General features: G+C 37.4%; 1 protein-coding gene across 8 annotated transcripts in view; it reads left to right on the top strand.

Moving 5' to 3' along the window:
* LOC145987783 (synaptotagmin 1-like) overlaps positions 1-26,946 on the top strand; it is a 321,930-nt gene that overhangs the window by 184,539 nt on the left and 110,445 nt on the right. For 6 of the 8 annotated variants that reach the window (XM_083122473.1, XM_083122474.1, XM_083122479.1 and 3 more), the window contains one exon: positions 26,118-26,252. The exons of the other annotated variants lie outside the window; for them this stretch is intronic. The gene's annotated coding sequence lies outside the window, so the exon portion shown is untranslated. The remainder of the gene's footprint in view (positions 1-26,117; positions 26,253-26,946) is intronic. 8 annotated transcript variants of the gene reach the window in all.

Genomic DNA, 26,946 nt, shown 5'->3' with positions numbered 1-26,946 from the left:
AAGTTAGAGAATCTGTTGGTTTATTGTACTATCCTGCCTTCAACTATTGCCATTTTTGGGGTAGTGCTTTCTTGATAAGCCATTTTGTAGGCTATGTGACGTCACCACTTAAAAGTATATTACTGGTGTACCCTTTTGTGAAAGAAAACTTAATTTTTCTTTATTATTGTGTACAAATTGTACATTTTCATGTTCAAAGAAATGTTTGGATTTAACTTTTGGAACATGGTAAAGCTCCAACTATGGACAAATTTTGAACATGTTAGAAAAATATAAACATTTCATCTCTAAATGAGACCACAAAATTGTCTTTAGTGTGCCATTTAGACCAGTTCCCAGACAACCTGTAGTAAGTGGGGAACAAGCTGAAAGATAAGTTATGTAACTAAGATATCAAATAATTGGAAAGGATGTATCAAGGGTGATTGGATTTATCTATCCATGGTTCGCTTCTCTCGTGTCCTTGGTGCAAAATGATCCCATGGTTTGATCTCGGAGAAGCCCAAGATTTCAGTGTTGATCAAACATCGTGAGAACAACTGGAAAGCTTCTCGAAAAGAAGTAGCGAAAGATGTGAACAGCAGCGATGGGATGTGCTGATTTTGCGTTACCAGGTAAAAGCCAACGTGGCTGACCTTGGACCTTAAAAGGCTGTTGGTCCACGAAGTTTACAATTTTGTTATTATTATTATTACTCTTCAAACGAGATTGTAATTTAAAGCTACACGAGATTTGTTTGTAAACGATTTGAATGTAAACATTTCTTTCTCTGGGAACGTATTGGTAAATCTTGCTGCTTTTTAAAGCCAAGATGATACGTAGTGTACGCAACCTAACTGGTGTCGTAACCGCAGCTCCCTTCTACTTCTGGCAATTTTGAAAATGAGGATTTCTTTCGGAATCGAAGGAATGTCTCACTGGTAATCGGCCTTGAAGCACTGTCTGTGTCTAATTCATCACACCAGCCACTGTTTCCAACCTCAATATTGTGAAACGTGCCAGTGCGTGCAGGAGAATGCTATTTCGCAGTTCATCGCACATGCGTGAAAAGTTTGAGTGCGTGCAGCTGCATTCAACAGTCATATGCAAGATATTTGAAGATGCTTTTCTTAGATTGACGCTTAACAGCATGTTGTGTATATGCGATTGTTACCCCTGGATGAAGTAAATGCAACTTACTTGAGAGAAACAAGTGAAATCGTCAAAGCAGTTAGGCGGGGATCGAGGAGGAATACAGTTAACAAGCGTGGACAAGAAAAAAAAATATGTGAAGAAAATGACACGAAACCTGGAAAATAATTAGGTTGGCAAAAGTTTCAGACCGTTTTCACTGTCGTAATACCGTTACCTTGTTTGACGCATGCGTAATAGTAGTCTGTGTAATTAGTGAAAAAAAGTGGCAGAATAGTTAAATTTCGGGGCTATTAGCACCAAAGTTATATCCAACGTATATAGTAAACACTGAGAATCTACTGGGATGCACACTCTCAGATGTATTGCCGGGGAAGGGGGAATTTATAAAATTTGGCCTCCTAGGCTATTCTTTGTTTGGGCACTGTCCACATTTTTACTATTATTATTATTACTTGGTCGTCATACAAGGTGGCTACTCACCGGGAATTCCTTGAATTCCGGGAATTATGCGTGAATTCAAGGTGAATTTTTGTCCATACACATGAAAAACTGCAGTTTTTATTTTTCCGAATCCCATTGAATTTGTACATATTTATTAATGCCGGGAGGAAAGTTTTTCACAGTTTAGTTTTTATTTTTATCTAGGAAGGAAAACAAATGAAAGCTGCATGGAAAATAAAACAAAATTCTGTCAATCCGTGTGCTTTGTTAGTGTCATTGCAATCTATCAGACAGACGGAAGATTATTGCAAGGTATAGGCCTATTGAAGTTGATTAGGTAAATTTGAGTTTGAAATTCTTATATAATTAACATTTTTTGTAGATTAATATATCGCGTAACATTTGTGACTTGTGTTTGTAGATGTATTTCAAAAGCGAGTATGTGAAATGGCAAACGTAAGCTTCACACCTTAAATTATATATATATATATATATATATATATATATATATATATATATATATATACCGTTTAATTTAATTTAATTGGAATTTTTTGATACATTGGAATCACACAGACCCTTTATATTGTTAATATATATATGTGTGTGTGTGTGTGGTGAGAGGCTGCAATACCTAAGATTGAAATAGAGAAAACATCTGCTTATACCCTTGATTATTTGGAAAGTTCGCCTTGAAAACCGGGGATTATACTTGAATTTTTTTCAAGGTCCTAGAGTAGCCACCCTGTCATACCATGATCATCATTTAAATAATTATATTATGTTATATTATATTATATTAATATTAACAGCTTTGTTAACATGGAACATCACTTCCACTAATTGCATGCTCTGCGTTAATAACACTTGCAAACTTTCAAATATAGACACATCTGATTAAAAATTATTTATTAAACTTCGCTAATACAATACACTTAGATTTAACAAGAATGCAAGAAAGTCGTTCCTTCTACCTTCTTTCATGAAATAAGCAAGTAAAAGCACTTGACATGTTTTATATATTATCACAATTTAAGGACTTTTTGATAGTCTATGGTCTTTGTCGTTTCTTCCCCTTCAGCGTCTCATTCTTGTGCGGCCCCTAGGCTATATAGACTAGGATAGCCTAGTGTTAAATCCTCCCCGGAACTATTCGAATTTAGATGTTCTAAACGCAATTTCAAAGCTAATAAAATCATCTTTCAGAATGGTTAAGGTATCTTAAACTTCGAGACCGAAAAAAAGAACGTCACGAGAGTCACACAATGTCAAAGCTCTTCTGGTCTATATTATTTATATTTTTACACATTTCAAATATATATCTTTAATTTTGAGACCCTTCTCAAAGCATTCCCGTCCCCTCGAATGTCCTTTGCGGCTGGAGCTGTAGCGGCTCCCAAGCCCCTCCCCCTAAACGAGAGTCTAAAACACGCATAGAAACTTATGAAATTTCAACGCACACACTCGAATGAGGAATGGTTCTCTACCAAATGTGTTATTTGAAAATTCGTGTTATACAATTCCTAAACAAGTGGGGGTGGGGGGAATCATGAAGGGTGAGAGAGAGAGATAGATAGACAGTGATGTGCAGTCGTACACTTTCGCTAATTCTTAACGATGATTAGATGAAAATAATGACACTCACAAAGGACAATACCTGGGCCGAGAGTGGAACCACCTTTCTCCCTACCAAGGTATTCTACGAACTTTTTCACAGCCTGGTATAAATGATATATTTCTTACGACGATATCGTGCAAACACAGGGTTTTTCCATTTTCGAGAAATTTTAATTACCTCCCGTAAAATCTTTCTGCCAACTTTATTGTTTGATGACATTTCTTTGTTTGAACTATCTTCATGCATGAAGCGGCTGCCTTTGTTTAACATCATCCTAAATTCATTACCTTTATGCTTGACACTTGCGTTCACAAGTTGGAGCAGTTCTTTTTTTTTTTTAAAAAAAAAACAACTTTCTTTTATTGTGTATACCTTTCTCTCTGTAGGTGAAAGTTATTTTTTGGGCCTCCCTGATGGTGTAGGGCTGTCGCCTCTTAATTACAATGTCCCAAGTCAGATCCCCGGTTGAGGGACATCACATAATCGTTTGCATCACAAGCGCAACCATAAAGATTTTAAGGAGTTCAGTTGCTGAAAAAAAGAGCAATTTTGACTGCCATTATTGTTTTAAAAAATGGAGTGAAATATATATATATATATATATATATATATATATATATATATATATATATATATTGACCCATTTTCTCCAGAAAATTGTCCAAAGAGGGTCTAATCCTCATGACAGTCCCCTTCGGCGTCCCGATTAGCCGATACGAGCATAAAGCGGACTTAAAACTTCGACACAGCTTGATGATTTCTTTTTATTATTATGAAGGAGCTGTTCTCATATTAACAGACGGGTGCCAGTAACTTACGTAAACTGCGCTCTCTTACGCATGTGCGGACTGCGGAGAGAGCATCGGTACTGTAGCTTTGTATGAGGGGAGGATTGGAGGGAGTGAGCGGATCAGGAGGCTTCGTCGGTCGCGTTCACGATGTGTGAAAATCCTGGTAATCTGATTCGTTAGCCATTAGCCCGACCTCTGTGGCGGCGACGCCAGTGGTCCAGGGTTAGAATCCCGGCATGGGTGTCCTTTGAAAGTGTTCATTCATCTATTTCCTCACTTATACTGCAAAAGGTTTAACCTGGCACTGCTTCCGCCAAAACCTTCTCCGTCGTCTGCAGGACGTTGTTGCCACTGATTTCGGCGCAAGCGAGCAACCAAGGCGACAGGCCGGACTGCGAGCTGTCATTTGCGGGTGCAAGCACATGAACATTCACGTCCTTGACAACGTGGCAACAAAGGACAAGTGAAGGCAGCGGCGACCCCTGGTAGGCAGAGAACAGAGCACGTGCTGTCTCCAAGGCTTATGCCAATGGTTGAAAACACTCACGTGACGCCCGGGAAAGTCGGCTAGCAGAAGGAAATCTACGGTTTGGCGCGAACTGTGCCAGGTTAAACCTTCTGCACTATAATCACACATCCTCTGGATGTTTTTGTAGTGTCTCTTCATCAGTTTCATCATATCATCTTCGCGATTAGCCAAAGGTGTCAGAAAAGTGAGGTAAAATATATCCATCAATCAGGCAGCTGTAATCATGACAGAAGAAGCAGGAGGTGATTCCTTGAAAAGGAGGGCACCTTTCCCTTTAGTATTTTTTTACTCCTCAACACAAGCGGCTCCTCCACTACTTATCTGCTACTTACTGCCCTTGAGATGCAGTGTGTAATGTAATTCGAATGACGAAATTGTGGCGATATTTTATTACAAAGAATGATGTTTTCTGCGATTTACAGGCTGTCAGTTACAGCAATTAACTGCCATGTTCAACAAAATAACGAGAGAATGTTTTCACAAGAGACATTTGAATCATGTTGACTTCCTTAACTAGGGGTGTGCGGGACGGAAAACTTTTGGTCGGGATGGGATTGGGAAAGAGTAGTGGGGTTGGTGGGGGGGACAGGACGAGAAAGGAAGAGCCCCTCTCCAGCAGCGTTGCTACACTTGAAAACTTGCTTAACATGAGCATATGAGTTTTTTGAGCAAGTGTGGAATCTTGTCTAATTCAAGATTTTTGTAAAAATGCCCTCGGGAATTTTTCAGAAAAGAAGAGGTCTCTTAGATTGATTTGCACATACTTAAAACTTGCATCAGCCAGATTTTTGTTCATAAATTTGCCAAAAATTGATATATTTTTGGCCACACCAGAAATTAAGCTTATAGTATGTTTTTCTGTCAAAATCCCAGGAATCTTGAAGATATCTATTGGGTTCTGAGGCCGAGTGGAGTGTGGTGCATTGCCTTGTAATCAAAAGGTTCGAGTTTGAGTTCTTATAAAATCTGATGGCAAAATGTTAATGTAAACAAGGGGCCCCGGGTTCGAGTCCTGATAGATGTGGTATTCCATACGTGAGATTTTGAGAATAATTTTGTTTTGTTTCTGTATTTCAGCTTTTGGCAGTATTTTAGGTAGGTATCTGCTACGAGCAGAGATGGTATAAAATGGGTAGGTAAATATATTTTCTGACGGTAAAATCCAAAGAGCCTTTGTGTTTGAATTGTGTCTCTAGTTCGAGTTGCTGTTTTAAGTCTATTTTATGCACAGTAAGGCTAATCGGGACTGGCCCTACAGTTTTAAAGTGGGATCCGAACTACTTGTGCCTCCACCGGGTATCGAACCCGGGACCCCTTGATTACAAGGCAATGATGCTACCACTGTGCCATGGGGGAAGCCCTGAATCGTGCTTCTAGAACTGCTCTGTGACCCGCTCATTTCTTACATCATAAATATATGATTTCTCACCTATGAGAATGACGCTACAAATGGTGTCTTCAGGTAAGGCCTCGTGGAATTCACAGATAATTTTAATGTTTGTCCTGTCATTCACCACAACTTGTTTCCTTTTTGAAGTGTTAATTACGAACATGGGTCTACGTGTCTTGAATTCATCTGGTGTGTAGTACATGTCAGTATTGCCAGTAGTGACTCTTTTGAAAGCCGAAAAAGCTTCATATAATTTAAGAAAATCATCCTTTGACATGTCTAAATTGTAATTTTCTCTAGGAAAGACTTCATTTCTGCCATTTTTAAGATATATATTTTTGATGTTGCAGTTATCAAATCTGCTTGAATTTTTTTCCTGATTATTGTGTCTCCCAGTCTGAAACAGTACCACCACAAAATCAGGCATGTCATATTGAATACTGGAGAATGAGTTTGTAGCATCAAACTCATAATAAGTACCAGATGCAGGCTTCTGTACACATTGATATGTATAAAATTGCAGAGGAACCTGTGGATTTTTTATTATATCAGCTTTGTATTTAAGAGCATAACTGGCCTCATATTCAACAACAGGGATTCTTAGCTCCATAGTCTGAATAATGCACTTGCCCTCATCAGGTAGGGTATTAGGCAGAGCTTCTCCTGTAGGGTTTAATGTGCTGTACCTCATCAGAGCATTGTTATCATTGGCAGCTCTTCTAAATGTGATTCTTAAACCACCCTTCCACATAATATCTTTGTAATCCGAGAAGAATCCTGGCAACAGGCGCATGGGGAACAGCACTGTGTGGCTCTTGGTTAATATTTTCTCACCAGCTTCAAAACCGCCGATTTTGTAGTAAGAAGCCTCGGTTTTGGATAATTTTAGTGTGGCCAAAGCTGTGGAGGTAATGCCGGGATAATCTATTCTGTTTATAACAACACCATGCTTTCTGATCTCAATTTCAGAGAACAAATGCGGTACAAAATTGTCCACCAATCTTATATTTGAATTTGCCGGATAATCTGTACCATCGAGCTTTACAACATCAAATTTGATGTATAGATCTGCTCTGTGGGGGTGTATAAAGCCGTCCCCTACATCAAGATCGACCTCAATTTCTGTGTTGGGTTGATTTAAATTTGCAAATGTCCTCCTGTTTGGAGGGAATGATTGTAGCTCATAACTCTCAATATTTTCCATTGTATGTATTTTTATTTAAATATTAATCTCTATGATAGCAGTTGTTGTGGCTCCAGCAAAATCAACTAATTCTTCTTTTTCATTAGTGACCATCAATTCAATGTAATCTATTCTATTATGGCACACAGGAAAATATAATGTTGGGGATGGATTGTAGATGATGGGCTCCATGAATTCAGAGTTAGGTTTGAATGTTGCAATGATGCCAGTTTGTTTGTGAGTGCCTATGCCATTTGATTTGGTGATCATACCCTCGGCCACATTACAGTGAATATTCAGAGTCTCTATGGCTAAGAATTTAGGTATATTCATAGCAGTGTGTTTGATGGCCGCTTCAAGTTTTGTGTTGTTCTCAAAGCCTAACAGCTCTCCTATAGTATCCAGATCCACTGTCTCTGTAGCAGACACAATCTCTACTCTGTGAGTGACAGAATTTTGACTTAACACTACACCTCTGGGTAACTGAGCATTTAGAGTAGACAGATTATATTGCCCTGGAGTGATGACAATTTTTTGATCCCCTACTGCAATTGTGTTGTTGTGGTGCGTAATATTGGGGATCAAGTACATACCGTAAAATGCCCTGAGAGCTATTGTTTTGGGATACACTATATCATCATGTAATTTGAGTTTCAATATTGAATTTTGGCTGGTGAGATGGAATACCCCCATGATGTTTCAAATACCACAAGGCTTTTTGAAAATCTTCAATTGATGGTTTATTTATTTGAGACATATATCTGAGAACAGATAAACACAAATGTCCGCAATTAACATCTTTGAAGTTTTGAATACGGGCATTATTGTAATAAAGATTAGTTGATTTTAGATATTTTACTAAATTTTCAGGTGGATCACCTCCAAATGAATCAAACACAAATGCCTCATTTTTTAAATATTTAAGATAACAGATCCAGTGAGTGCCCTGATTTTTGTACTCATCCAAATTAACAATGCCACACTCTTTGTTGAGTGGTTGTTCCGGTAAAGAATCAGACATGTACATACCCCTAAAATGTTTGATGCCCAGTGGCTTGATTAAAGCTTCAATATCTTTGTTTGTAAGCGGCTCTTGTTTTTTTTAAACTTATTCATGGCTCTCTTAATACCTTTGCCTTTTTTCTCCATAGCTAGATTATGGCGCCTCTGCTCATCTAATTCTGCCCTATTTTTCTTGGCATCTATTACTGTTTTTGCTATGGCAGCTGATCCCCCGGCCAAGCTCCCAACAGCCCCGAGTGCAGCTAAGATGGCAGGGATGGTAAATATAAATCCCCCCACATGTGATTTTTTTCTTGATTGCTGTAATTTTTTTAATTGGGGGGTACTAAGCAACAATTTCATACCATGTCCCTTTGCAAGACAAGAGCTTTTTTTCTTGCGCTGCTTTTTGGTCAAAAGACTGTCAATAGTTTTAAGAGATTTGAGACCTGCATAAGGTATCTGATACATAACACCCTTGGCCTTCATCGTAGGTTTATTATATACATATTTACAACCCCCACCCCAGTTTTTGTTTGGTGCTCATAGCTATGGTGGTTCCCAATGCTGATATTCTCTCACTCAAAGAAGCATCTTTGCTTACAAATCTGCCAAATGCAGCCTCTTCTAATTTCTTGTCTGCAACATGTCTCTTGTCAAGATCAGAATGTGTGTTGTATGCTATGTCATGGTCTCTACAAGCAGCATCTAGAGGATTAACACCAGGATCCCCTCTGTTTAATCTATGCTCCAGTTTTGTACCGGGGCCACAATACTGATAGCCTGGAATGTGTAGTTCAAATGGCAGCTTGTTTATAATGTCATTAACCAGCCCCCGACCCTCAGAAATATTCCAAAATTTAGGTGGTAGAGTATTAATAATTTTTATGAGATATCCAATCCCCTTAGGGTCATTCACTATAAAATTAGACAATTTTGTGCTTATCATGTCCATAATTCCAACCTTTTCATTGTAAAAATTGTGATTGCCAGCATTTTCCTCCCCAGCTATCACCAATAACCTATCTACAAGTTTCCTGACATCATCAACCCACACAAATTCTTTAGGCAGGGTGTTGTATTGTTTGATTCCACTACCAGTCTTGATCTGTGACCATATGGGCTTGATTAAGTTGTTATATTTTGCTCCACTGCTAGACTTGACTCTTTTTTGTGTGGGATCATTGTTCTGGTATAGAGCATCTGATTTTATTAATATTTCTTTGTAATCCTCATAATCTTGATCTGTATAGCTGCCAGGCCTTTTCCTAGTTATCAGTTCCCACAATCCAGGTGTGCCGGTGTACTTCACAAAAGCACCTTTTTCTCCGAGTCGAGATTCTGAATAAACAATTATATCATCTCCCATAAATGTTACTCTGAAATTGCCAATTCTATGAATGATGCTGCCATCAAGCTCTGTGTCAGCATATAAGCCAAACACCTCATCTTTGTTGTCTTTAGGTGTGGTTAAATATTTTTGAGCAAGAAGACCCAATTCAATAGGATCCTGTGTAGCCTCAATTCTTCTAGGAGCAACAGGACTAGGTGTATGAATACTGGAAAGTGGGGTGAATGGATAATCTAATATGTTCCTAGCAGCTACTGGTACAAGCTCTGTGATCAAATCTTGATTTTGCTCTGTAACAGTTTTGATATTCTTACCTAAATTATTAATAGCATCAATTACAGGCTGTTCTGTTTGCTTGTGTTTTTCATAAATTCCCCGGTTCTCTGATTTCCATCCCTTAAATCTTTTTACAAGATAATCTCTTAACTTAAGATCATCAATGATTGGCCTTTTCATGGTTATTTATATACGTCTCAACGTCTAGAAAATCGTTGATTTTATTTCTGTATTTGCCGCTACTGGGTTTTCTTGTCATATCAATTGTGACAAACCCATAACTGTCCTGGTTCCAGCACCTACTGCAAAATTTGGAAAAGTCATTGTAGCTCAAGTCCCCACCTACATATTCATCATGTATGTGTTTGAGGTTGGTATGATCTTGATGAAACACACATATAAAATTGCTGTTGTCTCGGATCAGTTGCTTCGGTATTTTAGAAAAAGTCTGTGCCAGGTAAAAGCAATCAATGTTTTTGTGCCGCCCCTGTGTAAAGAAATTTCTAACCTTGTTTTGATTATCCAGTATAATGTCATCAAACACAACAACAGAATTATCGAGACATTCATGAAGTGGCTTAACATCTGATTCAAAAGTGGCTATATCCAATCCATCATATAGCTTCATCAGCTGCTGATATTTTAATTGTTCCAAGCTCTTAGAGAAGACATACAAGTGCCTGTTTTTCCAGTCTAACCAGTTGGGTGCCAATAAAAAATTATCAACCATTAGTGTAGTTTTACCACAAGCAGATGGCCCAACAATAAGACACCTAATATTATCAGGCAGCAAGTTGCCATTTCTTTTATTCTGCTGTTCAGGTTCTGGCAGCCTTTTTATAACATCCCAGGTGCTCATATTATCACTTTGTCTGCATCGATCCAGCTGTGTTCTGGATGACCCAGCCATTTGACAAATAACTTGTTGCCTTTTCTGCGGATGATTTTTTCTATGAGATATGTGTCAGGCTGTTTAGTTTTGCTGAGCTCTTGTTCATAGAACCTGCCTTTGAGAATTTCTCCTCGGTGATCTTTTATTATATATGTGTTAAGGGTCCCGGGTTTAACTTGAACCACTGTAAATAATTCTGTACTCCAGTTTCTAGTAAAGCCTCTTTTGAATAAGTGCTTATATTTGCTTATTCTTACTTGATCACCCACCCTGTATTTGGCCTTTCTTGTTGTTGGCTGGTATCTAGGATAATAAACAGTCCTGATCAATTTTTGCTCATCAGATGAAGTTACTTCGGAGGGTTTCATGTTGATTGTGGAATGGACCGAGTTGTTATATTTATGTAGAAGTTCTGGTAGGATTGTAAGCCATTTATAATTACCTTGGAGGGTAAATTGTTTATACATAAGATTTTTTAGGGTTCTGTTGAATCTCTCTACAATTGAGGCTTTGAGATCACTGTAACTCGAGTAATGTTTTATTGCCTGGCTTTTAATAAATTGTTGGAACACTGAATTATAAAATTCTTTGCCATTATCTGTTTGCAAATAGCGCGGGGATCTTCCTGAATGATTGATGATTGTTCTGAGGGCTTCTGTAACACATTTTCCTGTCTTGGATTTGAGTGGCAGAGCCCAGGCAAATTTTGAAAATGTGTCTATCACAGTGAGTAGATACTTGTAGCCCTTGTTGATTTTGTCTAAGTTTTTCAACTGTCCAGTTGCCATTTCAATCAAGTCGCTCTGCCATAAATCATCTATGCCCTTTGTGACTACTGGGAGTCTCTTATAATTATGTCGGGCTTGTCTGTGTAATTCATCAACAATAATTTGTCTAGACATGATATGTAAACAAGAATATTGCAACTATGGGGTGTTCAGCAGCTGATACTACAGGATTTTCTAAATATAATTTGTCCCCTATTTGTATTTTAAATTCCAGAGAGCCATCATCTTCAACATAAGATGTTTCTAATGTATTGGGATCTGTAAAATCCTCTAACTCTACACTGGTGATTTTCACTTTGTTTTCAGCATTTGTTATTGATAAGGTAGGGTAGTGGTGTGCCTGTGGTTGAAGCCAATATTTGATCTTGATTGGTCTCAGTGTGCCCCCAACAAAAAACTGGTAATAAAATTGTGCAGGGGACAGCATATATATTTTGCCACCTGGTGTAAATGGAGAATCATATTCTTTGTTGGGGATGCTGTACAATTCAAGAATTACTGTATGTTTTGGATTCTCGATTATGCCTGTTATTTCCTTTTCTGCTGTAAGCAATCTGCTTGTTACAGATTCAAGGTGCTCGTTGATGGTCCTAACAACATCATCGTGGCCTGGCTTGATTTTTATGTCCACAACGAGTTTCTTGTATTGTTGAACAATCTCTTGTAGCTGGGTGGCAAAAACAGACAGGGCATTTGCTTGATTGGATTCCATGGTTCCTAGCTGTTGCTTGATATTGGCTACAATTTGCTGTAAATTTTCAACAACTGCCAATTTTGAATTTTGAGCAGTAAGATCATGGACCTGTCTTCTGATATCCTCAAACAGGGCATGCAGTTCATTAATATGTTGATTGGTTGGTAGAGTGGCCACTGTCTGAGTGAGATGTTTGATCTCTGCTTGGATATTCTTGATATCTTCTGATTTCAATATCCTATTCACTGCTCTCTTAATATTTTTAAGTTCCTGTGATGTAGGAAGATTTGATACTGTATTTTGCAAAAATTCAAGTGCCAATTTCACATTGTTTAATTCAGAAGCATCAGCCACATTTTGCATAGCATTTTGGAGCAGGGCTATATCTGCCTGAGTGGGTGTGGATTGTTGTAAAATTTCAAGTTTTGTTTGAATATCATCGATCAAGTGATGAAAATGAGATAGTTCAGATTCAGTGTTGAGGTTTTCAAGCTTCGTGATCTGTTGCTGGACACTGACAAGAGTGTCTACAATCCCGGGCAGGCGAGTTTCTTGCAGATTTGCCAAATTACTTTGCACTGCTGCTATTGTACCTTCAAGATGGGTTATGGTACTTTGAATTTTTCCAAAATCTTCGTATGTTTCAAGTTGCAGCTTAATATTTGCTACACTCCGAGTTATTGCATTCAAAGCATCAGAAGATGGCAAGTTGTTCATAAAATTTTCAAGTGTCTCAATTTTTTCTTTAACCTCGGCTATGGCATTGTGCAGAGGATCCAGATTAGGTATCTGGAGGGATTGAATCTGTTCTTTTAGAGTGGAAATGACTAGATCAAAATCTTCTTGTGATTTTATGCTTTTGACAATTGTTTGGAGCTGTGTCTGGACATTATTTATTTGCTCTTCCAATTGTTGTTTCAATTGCTCGGAGTTGGTGGCCTGGGTCTTAAATTTGGCTTGAAGAGCTGCTACAGCTTCTTCTAAACTTTGAAAATTATCCAATGTTGCCAAATCAGTATATTTCTGAAGCAATAATTTGAGTTCAGAATCAATTTTAAGAAGAGGGTCCATGCATTGTGATTGTAAATTTGTAATTTCTAATTGAAGACTGGCATTGAGTGTGGTTTGTAAAGCTTGTAAATCACTTCTTAATTTCTTGACTCTGACATCAAGCATCAGAATCTCATCACTGTGATCTTCATGTCTTGTATGGCCAAATATATCATTAGGCATTTTCTTTTAATGGTTATTTATTATTGAATATCTGATTCTTAATTCTATAAAAAAGGGTATGAGCTTGTCATAGGATCCCGGGACCTCAATATATAAGCAGTCACCAGCAGAAACAGTATATACAGTGCCAGAAACCATGTTTGAGTGCTTAATTCTATAAATATTTCTCCCTACTGAAATCTTGACATCACCCTCAGGGGTTGTAATAAATTGCAATTGCCCACCTACAGGTAATTGGTAATGATTTAAATTATTGTTAAATATGTACAATGTCTTGCCTGTTTCATCATCATTATCTGTAAGTATGCTGTTCAGATGAATAATTAACAAGCCACTCAGTTTAGACAGCATATCAGAAGAGGGTTGTGGTGTGGGCAGGTCCATAATAGCTTGTTTCTTGAACCCAAATAAGTTCATAGGCATGTTTATTTATTTCAAATCATGCTCTGTAATTGGGCATTGATTCCCATTTTTCAAATCACAATGCCCCCAAGGTAAAGTATGTATGTTACATGATAAAATGCATCTCTTATCATCATGTGAGTCCAGGGTCACTTTTCTTACAATATTGCTAGTCAACAAGTGATCCTCACTCTGAATTCTATTTTCTGATGTTCTGATTGAATTCTGGGATTTGACGCAATTTTTATAATCTTCAAATACAAGATCTTTTTCCACAGTAACTCTGCCAACGCCCTTGGCCTTTTTGGCAGCAACACCACTACATGTTTTAAAACTGTACATCTTGGCACTTAACCCAGCAAATTCCACAATAACATCACCAAGTGTCTCATCTTTTAACTTGCCAGGCACCTTTTTGTTGTGGTGTTGAATCCTTGTATGTTCACTGGTATCAAAATATGGAAACAATTCAGGCTGTGACATATCTTGATAAACATCTTCTGTTTGAATTTCAAGAATAAAACTATCCGTGTCCATGTACAATAATTTTACACGATCACCATAAAAAGGTTTCAGCACATCATAAAACAATGTTAACATATGTAATTTGGACGATTCCAATATCACAGCCCCTTCATAAATAGGTTTATCAAATTTGATCTTTGTTTTCATCATGTTGAAGAGTGCCATGTGCTCATTATAAATTCTTCTGTAATTGAAGTTGGGCTTTGCAACCAATTTTTTGCTCCGGCCGGGGTCAGTAATTATTTTAACATCGGTATGTTTTCTGACATTTTCAATTGTTTTGCCATACACTGAATTCACCATCAATTTAAACAAGCCCTTATCAAATTCGCTCTTTGCAGATGTTCGAAGCTCTGTGTTTGTATCAATATAAGGTTTCAACCATTCTGAGTGCCTGAACCTTAAGACTTTTCCAACTTTGGTTACTTGAACACCATGTTTCATCAGGAACTGGAGGTTTTTGTAATATGTGACATATCCTTGTTTTGGATCCAGTGTCGTCATGAGCTTCTTCTGTTTAGAGCCAGGTGAGCACTTAACCTCAGGAATTGGGGACAAATCAGAAAATTTGTTGTGCAAATCATCAGGAATTATCAGATCAACCTCTAAGATGAGGCCACTGTCACTGTCATCAAAATTCTTAAGATCCTCAATATTGAAATCTTCAACCCATTCAAGCTCTGCATAAGGCAGTTTTTGCATCATGGCATAACCATAGAGGTTGTTTGCATCTACATACGTTATATAATTTGATGGCCGTGCTGGATCATAATCAGGCATATACTTGTTATTTGCTCTGGCATATCTCTGAGAACATTGCACCATGCCTCCTCTTATGCATTCCTCCATAAACAGATACTTATCTTGATCGTGGATCAGATCCAATTGCATTTTGGTTTTGAAAAACATTGCAGACCATGCTAGGCCCGGGGCACTGTAAAAATACACTGGGTCCAGTCCATAATTTTTCATGGAAGATTTTCTGAATGCCTGCATTACATCAGCTAAGAGCGTGACATCAAGTTTTAAATAAGCCATGTGATAATCACCAAATGTCTTGCATTTTAAATTGTTCCACATCAATTTGGCATGGTGATAATCTTCATCAGTGATTCCAGATCCTCTGATTTTGCTGTAAAATGCTTCTTGTGGTGGCAGGGAACACTCATCAAATTTAGAAAAACCTGTGACATAGTCGTATGGATATACACCCTTCCGCCTAATTAATTTCAGGTCCTGATTTGGAAACAATGCACGTGTGATTTTCAAGTCATCATCAGATAATTGAGTGGCCAGTGTATCCAGGCTAGCAGATAAAAATCTGTAAGAATCAAGAAATCTTATGTGAATAGGAACACCATCAACTTTAATTATCTTGCTAATAGATATATATTTTTCATCATTTTCAGCTAAAATATTTAAATTCTGCTTGTCAAACCCCTCGTACCTGATCAGATGATGGAAATCATAATTGGATGCTCCATGGCAAAATATGGGGATAAATCTTGGTCTCTTGATCTTAATATTACAGCTATTACACAGGGCCATTAAGAATTTACCATCTGTATGAGAATGGTGATGGACCTTGATATTTGTATCTGAAAATTCAGAATCACATACCGGGCATTTTTCTGCATTGTTGAAATCCTCAATCTGTTCCTCTGTTAAAGGCAACATAGGCTTTGATTTTAATAAGATGTTAGATGCTATGTCACGGCACTTATTTTCTATTCTTTGTGCAAATATTTTGATGGCATCTCGTCCCTTGTATGAATCTATTTTGGTAACAACACCATCCTGTACAACCACATAACAAAAGCTGGAAGGTTTATGTAGCTGGTACGGTGTAATTGATGATTCTTCTGGATCTGGGCTACAGAATGCAAGAGATTTGAGGTTCGATTCGAAATCACAGACAATATATACAGGGTGTTCCAACAAGGCTTCATACTTATTGAATTTTGCTTTTTCACTTGGCATTGGCATCACCATATGAACAGGTTTATGATTGCCACAGTATTTCAGATGCTCATTTAACTTGTTTTTGGCAATTTCTGCATTCTCTTCCCGAACCCCTTTTATCATTTTTCTACCATCAAATACAGTTAAACATCTTCTGCACAACTTGAATATGTTTTTATATTTATCTAGTTGCGTTCTCACTAAAGCTTGAAGATTATGTATTAGAGTGTAATGGTATGTATCATCTCCTTCAATTAAGAGCAGATCAATCGGAATTGCAGATTCATCATCAATCGTACTGATTCTGAGAGGTGCTATCGGGCAATTGCCAGTGGAACAAATAAATACATTAATAGATAATTGTTTGCCATCGATGTGCCTGGCCCTTTTTTCAAATTTATCAATATTCTGAACTGACATTGGATATTCCAAACCCTCCATTGCATCGTCAAAAAGATGTTCATGCTGTTTATAATAAGTTATTCTCTCAGGATGCCTTGAAACTGGATACAAAGCAGCTAAAATACACCACAAAAAGCATTTCTGGTCGGCATTTTTTATATTGACCACGGCTCTTTTGTTTTTGATATTAGCAGGTAATGGCAGATATGTAGATCCTTGTAATGGGCTGAATTCAGAAATATTAACATATAACTTGTGTGAAGAACCGCATAGGGCCCATCCTGACTCTTTTGCCGCAAATTCAGAGTGTTTCATATTCAGTTGATTTATCAAGCTGCTTATTATTGTGTCTAAATTTGCATTTGAATATACAGGTACAGTTTCTGTTATGTGGGGCTGTGTAAATTTTGTGCCGTTTGGCTTCTTATATTGTACAAACAATTTGAGGGAGAGCTTATAAGAGCCATTTTGTGCATTGAGAATTGCCTGGAGATCAGGATTTACACTGTTCAAGAAATTCTCAATGCCACATCTTGGCTCTGATACAAACCGGTGATCTCTTAATTGTCCGTTAAAACTGCTACGGATAGGCTCATAGCGTGGCTGTTTTGCTGCTCTGGCATTAAGAGGCACTTCGTGCCTTCTTTTCAGACCAGATGTGGATGGTTGTGCAGAGCAAGTATCTTTATGTTTATATGTGAAATATTCCATGCTATATTTTCTATTGCAATTGGGGCAAATTTTTGTGGGAGTTCTGTATTTGTCCGGGTTACAAATCTTTTGGTGTCTGGCCCAATTAGAGCTAAATATATTTTTATTGCATTGGTCACAATATTTTTGATTCGGCATTTTTGCTGTTGTTTATTATATACAATTTTTTGGGTTTCAATTCAAAACTTTATACTGAATAAAAAATATCAGTTGGGTTCAGCACTGTGATTTGTATGTGTAAATATATATATGTGTGTATACACTTAATATTTTTGGTTTTGGTATTTATATAAAATTTCCTGGGATTCTAATCTAAAGCCAATAGCTTACAAGTAGAAAATTATTCACACTGACCCAAATGCCTGCACGAACATGCATATCTTGAATAGCAATAACCTTGTTATGTATAACAGGCTGGGACAAATATAAGCTTGACTCTAAATATGAATAGATTACAACAAATATTGTTCAATATGAATTTAAACCAGTAAGTATGAGAAGCACTGTGTCAACACGTCTGTTCCCCTCAGTCACTCTCTCATAACTAGCTGATGCAATAATCGGGAATTTCTGTTAATACTGGCACTGAGGAAAAAAATCAATACTACCGTCTCGGGAATTGCGCACATTGCCACAGAGGGGAAACGTGCAAGCACGAAGCAATTCTAGAGGTAAGCTCTGCATATTGTTTTGTTTTAATTGCATATTTGCAATAAGCAAATTAAATAGTATCCAATTGAACTTAAACCTGAAGTAAATATGTATAGGTGGGTATGGATACAAGTTTATAGACTGGCTGATGCAACTTTTGTAAATATTAACAAATTTGCTTGAGAAGAGTTAATACTTTCCGAATTACAAAACTCTTGGGTTCCCAATAGAGAATAATTTTGCTCTGTTGAACAACACCTTTTACCAGGTTTAAGATCTGGGAGTTGTATATCAACTAGGAATAATTATTCTCAAAATCTCACGTGTGGAATACCACATCTATCAGGACTCGAACCCGAGCCTTTTGCTTACAAAGCAACAATATTAACATTTTGCCATCAGATTTTATAAGAACTCAAACTCGAACCTTTTGATTACAAGGCAATGCACCACACTCCACTCGGCCTCAGAACCCAATAGATATCTTCAAGATTCCTGGGATTTTGACAGAAAAACATACTATAAGCTTAATTTCTGGTGTGGCCAAAAATATATCAATTTTTGGCAAATTTATGAACAAAAATCTGGCTGATGCAAGTTTTAAGTATGTGCAAATCAATCTAAGAGACCTCTTCTTTTCTGAAAAATTCCCGAGGGCATTTTTACAAAAATCTTGAATTAGACAAGATTCCACACTTGCTCAAAAAACTCATATGCTCATGTTAAGCAAGTTTTCAAGTGTAGCAACGCTGCTGGAGAGGGGCTCTTCCTTTCTCGTCCTGTCCCCCCCACCAACCCCACTACTGGAAAGAAATATTAAAAATTCTGACGTTCAGGAATCAAGACTGAAAAAAAATCTCCATTTCCTGATCAGATCGGAAAATTTTCGAAATTTCTCGATGTGGTTTAAATCTCGAATTGTACGCACTTTTTCCTCTTCAAGTGATTGTTTTTGCACTTATGGAATAACAACTGTTAATTTCAAGAAATTTCAGGCACTTATAGTGCAGAAAATATCAAGAATTAGAATCTTTTAAATAAGGTCCTTTGGAATTACGAAAAGTCGGGATCTGAATTTGATAATTCACACCCCGTCATTTTCAATTATTCCTTTCTCTTACAGTACCTTTCAGAATTTATAAACATGTATCAGAGGTAGCATGAAGATCAGTAGTTATTTCTGTTTGATATCTGTGTTTTGTGAAAAAATACAAAAAGACAAAAGAACTGGTTATCAACAAAATGATAGATGTTTATTGAAAGGGAGCAAGGCGAATCCAGTTTCTGTCTAGATAGCAGACTGGAGTCTGAACTTGCATACAGCGCAAAAGTATTTTAAATTAAATTTGAATTTTATGATTTGTAAAATAATAATAACAAAAATCAGCAATACAAGTCTTTATGACTGAAGGGCAAGATATGAAATCTTACTATTCTCTCCCTGAGAAAAAATCCTGCCAGCGGCTCCCAAAGCAAAAACGTTTAATTCGCACAGTGCTATAGCCATCATGAATTTGTTTTAATAGTAATTACAAGGGCCCGAATATTTAGGATTTTATAGACATCATTTTAGGCTTTATAAAGAGATGATTTAGCAGCCCTTTTTAGGATTCTTTCCCTACCCGTATTTTTATTGAAATCAATCACAAATTTTGCATTTACATGAGCATCAATACTGCAAACATATTTTCCTTCGCATATTACATGTTTACTAAACTTAAAGCATACAAAAAACACAGTTTTTAGAAAATACAGAAAATGATAAAAATTTAAAACGTGTCATTGTTAAGCTATTTCTTTTGTAATGCCAACTTTGCTTCCCTTTTTTTTCTTTCCATTCTCTCATTTCCATTCCCCCTTCTGTGTGTGTGAGAGAGGGGAGGATACGTTATCATATTGCCGTACAGTTAGCAATGTGTTCACTCTGATGAAACAAAACAAGGTTTCATGATTTTTTTTTATATGTTTTACATTTATTTAGCTGAAAAGTTCAATTTAGCCCTTTTTAGGATCCTAACTCCTTTTAGCCGTTTTTAGGACCTATAGGATTCATGTATTTCATTAAGAAATGGCTAAAACGAAAATATGTTAACAATAGTGACGTTACCAAGTAAGGAATAAAATAGGTTAAAACCTGAGAAACCATAAAACTATGCAACTAACAAAGAAGCTTACAAGCAACAACAACTGACTTCAAACCATAAGAATTTCGGGAAACAAGGCTCTTTCGTGCATACAATCATTGTCTGGAGTTCGATTCACGTATTCGATGCTTAATTAACCTCGTACATATTTACCACGGTAGAATGGACACAATTAAAAGTGATAATTGCCGTGCCCTGGTCCGTGGCAAATATTTGTTATCCAGCGTTCGTTATTGACCATGTGACCTGGAACTGCATGCCTGCTGTTTAAGGGGCGGCAGACTGCCTCTTCCGCTGTGTAGTCTCGTTAGCAAGGGCGTACAAAGGGAAGACGAATGGAATTCAGCCCACACCCGTTTCCCCATATGTAAAAGTAAAAAATAATATTCTGAGAAACAATTTTGTACATATATATGTATATATATATTGCAAGTTAGCATTGAGACAATGAACTGAAACATTTTCAAAAGTAAACGTGTGAAATGAACAGTATAACTAGAGTCCTAATTTTTATTTAATTACATACTTTTGTCCTTTGTAGGGCGTGAAGAAAAATTACAAAATTTCCGCGAATTACGATGTGAGAAACAATATGCATGAATTTCATGTTACATATTATTGCATTTTTAACATTCATTACATATTTTCCATTTAGAGTGCATATTTTAGCAAAAAACGCTAATTTCTCTAGTTTTCATTGAGTAATGCACATATATTTGTGGAACATGCATTCAAAATAAGATTTCTAAAAATGTAAATCTGTAATTTTTATCTGCCTGTAGCAGTCCGTCATCTTAGATTTGAAGGTATCTTTCGCTGAAAAATATCTGGCCACACGAGGCTACTGAACTGAACCTAAAAGTGTTGTCATTCACGTTATTAATTTCTTATGATCGTAAATTGTTAAATGACATTTAGCACATTACAAATTCATTATTTCAGAATGGCTTCTTAAATTAAAGATAAAACAGAAATTAATTTAATGTAATCACATTTTCCGTTAATAGCTTAAAATTACACAGGAATCGGAAACATAGTTATACACTTCAATATACATATATATTATAAATTATTTTCATTGATTTTTCCACATATTTATGTGCATATTTGAGTTTTTGTTTTAAGTTCACTTTATGTACAGATAGGCTAATCGGGATTGAAGCTATAGTTTAAAGTGGGAGCCGAGCCACTGTGTAATATGCCACCACCGGGTATCGAAGTGGATCGTAATAGAAAATTTTCAATGGCAATTTCTACAAAAGCCGTAAAGTTAGGCAACACACATAACACCTTGCAGGGAAGCGAGTATCTCAGGTTCTAGGTGTCCAATTTTTATTGCTGGTGACCGTACATATTATTTCGCGTGTTCAGGTTATATAAAAATCCGACTCTTACGACATACATAAAAATCAATTCGCAAGATTGCTTACACAGTGATTATAAATAATTTCAGCGGTTTGGTGAATGGCGCTCATATGTTGTTCAAATTAATGATAACGTACCGGCTAAAGATCTCACCTTGTGATGGAATTCCGTGTTCGATTCCTGATTGAGAACAGCTTCTAAAACCGCTACGAATCCATAGTTGCTTATCAGAGCATAACTTTAAAGTTTCAAGTCAGTCATAAAATACATTACTCAATCATTCCAATCCAATGCTCGAAATAACTTATTTCATAAATATCCTAAGACTGTTTCATGTTGCCTGATGTTATTTGAATTCCTTTCTGTTTTCTTTTTCCTCGTGCACTTGCTGAGGAAACCCATCCGAACGTCTTGCAAACAACTGGAACAAGATAAATATTTGAAACTTTCCAATCTGGGCAGAGAATGCACGTAGGAGGACAGGAGATCGATTGGCTTATTACTGCCTCAGCTCTACGCTCGGGAGAAGTTTTGCGACAACACTCGAAGCCCCTAATGAGATGGACTATTTGAACGTCCATATTTTAAACAGCCATGGCTTAGTTTCGCTTAGAACTTGCGTTGATGGCATTAGAGAAAGGTCCTTAAGTATTCCTGGGAATCTTAGCGTGCACTGGTGTCATTTAGGACTTGTATTTTTTAAGGTACGTGCGGTGGAATTTAGCAATTCGTCAACAGATGGCGGAGAGTGCAAGGAAAAGGAACACTTTTGCGTAGTCTTTTACTACATTTGTGCAGAGGATTTTTTTTTTTAATGAAGGTATATACAAGTCGCGATCATCGACGCAAATACGCATGCGCTAACAGGACGAGTTCAGTGGAAAAACTGGGGTGACGGCTGTAAGTGGAACGTAGTCAGAGAAGCAGGTATACTTCGTTAGCCGCTACCTTTGATGCAATTGCGCATGCGCTAACCGGACGACTCGAGAGGCAAAATAGGGGTGGCGGCTATAACTAGAACGCAGACTGAGAAGCAGCTTGTGCAAGTGCAGATGCGCTAACCCGACGAGTTCAGTGCTAAAATAAGGATGACCGTTGTAAGTGGAACGCAAAAGGGAAAGCAGGTTCCGTGAAAATTGCCTATTGTTCCACTTCGAAAGGGTGTGTTACGAGTTGTAACAACCACCACTAGCACACAAAAAGAGTAATAAGCAAACAACCAAATGCATGCAACTGAAAGACTGGTTGAAATCAACAACTTTTTTGTTTTACCCTATTTCTACCGACCTTCCCTTTCTCGTTTCGATTCGTCCACCCGGGCTAGGCGTGTTTTTTTGCGGTAGAAAACTACTGTTATTCACCATCTCAGAGCGGTCACTTTGAAACAGGTTGACAAGTATAACTATATAAAGAATTTCACACGTGGTTGTCAGATCGCCGAGACGAGGCGTCAAATAGAAAATCTTTATTGAGAATAGTTGCTTACCTTAATGACCTCTATGCGCTGTAAACGTTTGTACGGTGGCACTCTGTATGTGTCATTTATTCTATATATACGAGACGAGACTAGACGAATTTGTGCCAAGTCTTGTCACGGCAATCTTGTAGCTTTCAAGTTCAAAGAAACGTGCCCAAATTGACTATTACCATTTTTTGTTTTGGGCGATGTGGGTTTTCAGGAATTGGAAAAGAAAAGTCATAAAGTATCCCAGATGAGCTCATGGAAAGTAAAGGAAAATAATGATGAAAATGTGTGTCCACACATGTTTCAATTTGACAGTACCTACTCTACATTCCCTTAAATTTGATAGAACCTTCTCTAATTTCCCTTGAATTCGACAGTGCTTTCTCCAATTTCACTTGAATTTGACAGTGCCTTCTGTACTTTCCCTTGAATTTGACAGGCCCATCTATACTTTCCCTTGACAGGCCCATCTCTACTTTCCCTTGAATTTGACAGTCCCTTCTGTACTTTCCCTTGAATTTGACAGTGTCTTTTCTCTACTTTCCCTTGAATTTGACAGAACCTTCACTACTTTCCATTGAATTTGAGAGTACCTTCCCTACTTTCCCTTGAATTTGACAGTACCTTCCCTACTTTCCCTTGAATTTGACAGTACCTTCCCTACTTTCCCTTGAATTTGACAGTACCTTCTCTACTTTCCCTTGAATTTTACAGTACCTTCTCTACTTTCCCTTGAATTTGAGAGTACCTTCTCTACTTTGCCTTGAATTTGACAGTATCTTCTCTACTTTCCCTTGAATTTGAGAGTACCTTCTCTACTTTCCCTTGAAATTGACAGAACCTTCTGTACTTTCCCTTGAATTTGACAGAACCTTCTTTACTTTCCCTTGAATTTGACAGTACCTTCTCTACTTTCCCTTGAATTTGAGAGTACCTTCTCTACTTTGCCTTGAATTTGACAGTATCTTCTCTACTTTCCCTTGAATTTGAGAGTACCTTCTCTACTTTCCCTTGAAATTGACAGAACCTTCTGTACTTTCCCTTGAATTTGACAGTACCTTCTTTACTTTCCCTTGAATTTTACAGTACCTTCTCTACTTTCCCTTGAATTTGAGAGTACCTTCTCTACTTTGCCTTGAATTTGACAGTATCTTCTCTACTTTCCCTTGAATTTGAGAGTACCTTCTCTACTTTCCCTTGAAATTGACAGAATCTTCTGTACTTTCCCTTGAATTTGACAGAACCTTCTTTACTTTCCCTTGAATTTGACAGTACCTTCTCTACTTTCCCTTGAATTTGACAGGCTCTTCTCTACTTTCCCTTAAATTTGACAGCACCTTATCAGGCTTCTCCACTTTCCTTTGAATTGGAAAGTACCTTCTCTGTTTTCTCTTAAATTTGACAGCGCCTTCTCCACTTTCCAAAAAAGTTTTAACAAACTTGCTTTTTGTCAAATATTTCTACGCTTCTAACCTAATGGACGTATGACGTACCCAATTGTAGCTGTGGTATCAGTGGCCTTGATAATACGTATTTCCGCTCAGCGTGAGGTCTCTGACACAAACGGTAGCCTATAATTTTAGTCCGTAGCACTCGTTTTGGAAATTGAGATGTAATATTGAGTTTCAAAGCGGCGCATTGGTTTCACCACAAAGTCACGCGACAAAAGGTATGAGGTAGAACTTCTGCCTAGTCGCAAAGGTTGCGTGAGAGATATATTTCCAGCTTCTTCTTCTTCTTTTTTTCGTAATCGATTATAAGAACAGACTATTCATTCAATTCCAGAGTTAGACTGTTAATATACAGCTCACTTCACTCTCGATGGAGTTCCCGGCAAGGAATGGGTTGATGTGGATATTGATCCATGTATATTACGTGATTACCTAAGCAGTATGATACGCATCATGAAACATTTTTACAATATCTATTTTTAGATATGCTATATACAGAATTACAATGATTTTTGATATTCCATAGATAGCGGATAATATACATAATGATCAAGATATGCATATAAAGAACATATGTGGATATCACGAGTTTCAATTGAACATTTATTCTCTGAGTTTTCACTGTAAAATTGTTACGAATTAACTGGTAAAGTTGGGTTTTGTTCAAGGCTGATATTTCAATTCTATCTCTATTTTCCAGCATATGCAGAAAAAAATTAAAACAACAATAGTAGAGGAAGATTCTCAAAACAACAATTGTAGGGGAAGATTCTCAAAACAACAAAGTTGTTCTAGGGTCTAATTCTTGTATGTATACATATATACGTTTGTATTTATATTTGGTATTGTCATTTAGGATTTTATCATATTTATACATCGAAAAGAAATTCTCCTTTTAAATAGAGAGAATTAAAGATTTTGTTTGTTATATGTTAATAAATATATACCACTGTAGATATAAAACTACACTTATTTTTATTGTACGATTGCAATGCTAGTTAATGTTGCCATCTTCTCTTCATAATGTTGTTCTATGATGAAGTTATTCTGAAATGTCGATATTATTGTACATCACAATCTCGTGGCTGGAGTTATGGGTTCGAGTCCAAGCGAAAGTATGGGGTTTTGGTTTGTATTGGTCAATCTACGTAATACATGTCTAATCCTTATCTATTTTCATCGATTATCATGAAAAGATTGAAAAGCGATTTTAAACAATCAAGTAAAAATACTCAAAACAAGATTAGGAACTGTTTTCCGGAACGTGTTTGTTAGACCAATAAGCCAAACAGCTGTTGTATAGTCAGCGGCAGAATACAATTTCTGTTTTATTAACTTGCAGTACATTCACTCTTTGCATCGTAATCTGTTGAATACCGAAGCACTATCATTTATATTAACTTCAAACAAGCTAATTTATCACAATTAATATAAATTTCCCGTCCCATATGTTACAAGCACGTGCTAATTATTTCGTAAATTCCCAACTGCGAACTTTTCGACTGTTGAACATATCGATCTCTCGAAATCCCATTGCAATGCAAGTTACCATTGGCAACTGGTGATAGTGCGTGGTAGTTACATCCGCCAATGGGAGTCGACGTGCGAAAATCCGTTTAGAGCATGACGGGGGCAATGGTGTTCTACGTGCATTTTGTTGATAATCTCTGGGTCTGCCGGTGATCGCGCCTGCTCACTGTTACGTATCGATTTTCAGGTTGACAGCGGCGGCCATCTTGTGAGAACCGGGAAAGCGGAGGAACGTGCCGCGATTGTCCACTATGGCTTCCTGAACATTGTCCACCCTTCATTGCGGCCAGTCAACAACCACTCCTTCCTAAACCTGGTAGAGGTAAGTCTTGGACGTTGAATCTAGGACCTGCACTTAGTTCTAACGAGTGTGCATGCTTATGTATGTTACTACGAACCACTCGCGGTCATTGTAGCAAGATTACATGCTTTTCTAGGTCATCAAAGGGTCAATAGAGTGTGTATATTGATCTCTGTAGAGTATTGTGGGGAAGCAAGCTGTGTGAGTTGAGCGCTTAACTAACCGGATTGAATCCGTGCGTCGTTCGGGTGGAAGTGTCGGCGTGCGTATGACACGTGCTTGTCAGGAAAGGTCAACGTGTCGAGCGCACGGGTCAACCGAGACAGTGGCGTGCTGTAGAGGAATTACTGGATTTATGGCACCATCCCCTAATTTGGTTCACTCATATTCAAACACTGACTTCATACACGTAAATAGTAGTAAGTTATAACACAGGCTACTAAGAAATAAGCTTAAACTCCCCTTACCTTGCGGTCGTGTCCGTCCCTTACGGAATTTCGGGGCACGCCACTCAACGGAACCTAAGACATTCGGTAACTCCTTAGTGGGATAGAGATTGAAAAATCTAAAAAATATGATCACACCACTTCCCTTGCCATATGTTGAACAGAAGTGCTGTTTAAACCGGTTTTCAGAACACTGAAAATAGTTTGTATTTTTTTTTTAAAAAAAACTTCAATTTCATAAAAAATTGTTTAAATTTTTAAAAGTTTTT

Source organism: Lepisma saccharinum, chromosome 5, assembly GCF_977018435.1.
Source record: "Lepisma saccharinum chromosome 5, izLepSacc3.1, whole genome shotgun sequence".
In the NCBI taxonomy this organism is placed as follows: Eukaryota; Metazoa; Arthropoda; class Insecta; order Zygentoma; family Lepismatidae; genus Lepisma; species Lepisma saccharinum.
Note: the sequence above shows the minus strand (reverse complement) of the source record. Positions and strands in the feature narration are given on the sequence as shown.